The sequence below is a fragment of the Corvus brachyrhynchos genome, unplaced genomic scaffold (genome assembly GCF_000691975.1).
Source record: "Corvus brachyrhynchos isolate BGI_N302 unplaced genomic scaffold, ASM69197v1 scaffold10, whole genome shotgun sequence".
Lineage (NCBI taxonomy): Eukaryota > Metazoa > Chordata > Aves > Passeriformes > Corvidae > Corvus > Corvus brachyrhynchos.
In genome coordinates this window covers 7,867,874-7,870,678 of record NW_008236180.1, presented here as the reverse complement: position 1 = coordinate 7,870,678, position 2,805 = coordinate 7,867,874, and the positions used below count along the sequence as shown (strand labels likewise).

At 55.2% G+C, this 2,805-nt stretch overlaps 1 long non-coding RNA gene across 1 annotated transcript; it reads left to right on the top strand.

Annotated features, from left to right (window-relative positions):
- Positions 1-1,263, top strand: LOC108447112. The gene is made up of 2 exons (XR_001862510.1): positions 1-64; positions 892-1,263. It is a non-coding gene; the product is annotated as an uncharacterized LOC108447112 (long non-coding RNA).
- The last annotated feature ends 1,542 nt before the right edge of the window (positions 1,264-2,805 follow it).

Genomic DNA, 2,805 nt, shown 5'->3' with positions numbered 1-2,805 from the left:
CTGTCCAGGCTGAGCTTTGGAACATTTCACCTGTGTGCACGGAGCCAGCACTGCAACCTCCAAGGTAAACACTCCTCTCAGAGGGCAACACACGCATTTGTTAAGCAAACCCATGGACACATCGGCTTTGTTTGTGTTCAGCCTTTCCTGCAAATTACCTGGGCAGACTGTGCCAGTTTTGCAGGAATCAGAGGGGTTGTGCTGGCCTGGGGGGCTCTGCTGTGTGAGGAGGGGGCTGCAGAGCAATTCTGGTGAGGGTGGGGATGCAAAGCATCGCAGCAACACACCAGGTTCATGGGCTCCCACTGCCCCAAGAGTAAAACCAGTTGGTTTTAGTGGTTGCCTGGGTCTGGAGGGGGCCAGGAAGAGGGGAAGAGGCAGGGCTGGCTGAGGCTGGGGTGAGCAGGGACAAGCAGCCCAGAGGAAAGCTTCTTGGGAGAAAGAAATGCAAGCAGAGCTGCAAGCATTTTTTAGTCCACGCACTGAAGACACATTGGGAAATGCTTCCAAATACATCAGATCCTTCCCAGGATTGCTGCCTGTGGGCTGAGGAGTGGCACAGAACTTAGGGAATGCAGCCCCAAAGGAGACCTGACCCAAGCACTGCACACACTGCCCCAGGTGTGTTTGGTGGTGCACAGGACCCTGCAGGATTTCAAAAGGCTGCAAGGAGACCTATGCCTCCAGCAGAGACCCAAACACCCTCCAGTCCAGGCCAGCAACTGAGGCACAAAGCAGCACAAAGTCCCTTCACAGGAGCTGCTGCCCACCCAGCCAGGACAGACACTGCATTAGCACAGGGCAGGCTGCCTTGGGTCACTTGGTCTCAACTCTGCATGAAAGCAAGCAGGATTTGGGGGTCTGTAACTGGCTGCTTTGTTTGTTTTACAGGCACATCTTGTTTCAGAGATTACCACCGAAGGCAAGTTCAACGTGGTGCCAGAAGTTCCCCTGTGAACACACAAGTGTGCACCCCTTTTGGAGGGACCACAGTGCTGGGGCTTCAGTGTCCCAGGCCACAAACCTGCTTTGGCAAACTGCATTAGCCTAAAGCTCCTTCGCAGGAGGCTGAACTCCCCTGCAAACAGCAGACCTGTTTCTGTGGCTCAGCTGCCATGGGCACTAAGCTGCAGTGCCTTGCCTGTGCATTGGAGCCCTTCTTGAATTGATGTTTGACCCCAGCAACCTCAAGGGACACAGCAGAGAGGTGCCTCACCTCTGGATTCCTGCCCAAGAGTTTAATGCAAGCCTGTACAAACGTCATCTGAAGTGAAGTTGGCATCATCTGTGCTCATTCCAGACAGGGATCTCCTCCCACCCAGGTACCCTCCCAAGATAAAGCTGTCCCAGCTAGTACCAAGAGATCCAGTTCAGCACATGTTGCCTGATTGTTTACACAATATGGGACTTATCTCTTACTGTACAAACAGAGAGAGCAGGGCAAAATAACATCTCTCTACTCCCCTCCTATCTTACAAGAACAAAGCAACCAGAAGTTTCTGTGCACTAAAGGAAAAGAAAAAAGAAATCAAGATACTCTGGGCTGACACAAGTTGTGAAAACAGGTCTGCAGGTCAGGGTGCCCTGGGAGGAGCGCTGGCTGTGTGTGTTGGAGCACTAAGCCCCTCTACAGAGTGGTTCTCATAACCACCCTCATTCGTCTCAACAGAGCAGCAAAGTAATTGCTGTGATGCTGCAGGACAAGGGGACTCTGCTGCCCACTCAGCTGCTCCAGGCTTGGCTCTGGAGGTCCCAGAGCAGCCAGAGCCTGCTGAATGGCAGCCGTGGCACTGCCACCCATCAGCAGCACTGGGGAGGTGTTCCCACAGCTCACATGCAATTTCTGTGTGCTCATATTTAACAATAAGCCCTTTTAGTTCCTGCAGATATCTTTCCCTGTGGAACTGTGAGCAGGAAACTTTTCCAGCAGAAATATCAATGGGGGAGTAGCTTTGCTGCCCCTTTTGCAAACTGGGGCAGGTGGGAACCACTCTGGCTCAGGGATGGCCCAAGCCCTCCTGCCAGGTCAAATCAGGCAGGAAGAGAAGACCCACAGCCCAAAGGCTGCAACCTGTGTGCATGGACAGGGACAGAACACTCAGAGGGCAGGACAGGAGGCAGGAAGGAGTCACAGAAAAGAATCAGATGAGCAAGACTTCAGCCCTGCTGCTCACCATCCCCATCACCCCATTCACCATCCCCACCTCCCTACAATGGGGCTCACTCCGAGCCTCTCCATCCCCAGGCAGAGACAGCCCCAACACCCACCTCCATGCAGCAACACTCTCCATCACGGCCAGGAAAATCCCTTACTCCTGCTCCCCGTGCAACTCCCAGCCAGGGCTCCTGCCCCTGCTCCTTATCACAGGGCCTGCCCACCCTCCAGGTGCCCCTCATGTGCCATTCACCCCTCCTGCCTGGTTCTGCCCCACTCCCCCCAGCTGCTGGGGACGTGGGGGAGCAGTGGGTTATCCTGACAGTAGAGGGGATGGAGAGGGGACTAAGAAGCCACCCTCCCCTTGGAATTCAGCATGTCAGAAATTGGGGGTAGTCGGGGGTACAAACAGCCACGGGATGTGTTGCCACGCTCTCCCAAATCCTGCTTGGATAACTTCAAGCACCCTTATTCCAGCCCAGCCTGGCCGTGGATGTCCCCATACATGCTCGCCACCCTCCTCTCATCCCTGGCTGCGGGAAACCGGACTGAGCCATCCCGTGCCTCCAAGAGCCGAGCCCCTTTCCTCGGGACAGCCCTGCCAAGAGGCTCCTTCGCTCGCCATCTCGTGGTGGCTCAGCGAGCCGTGC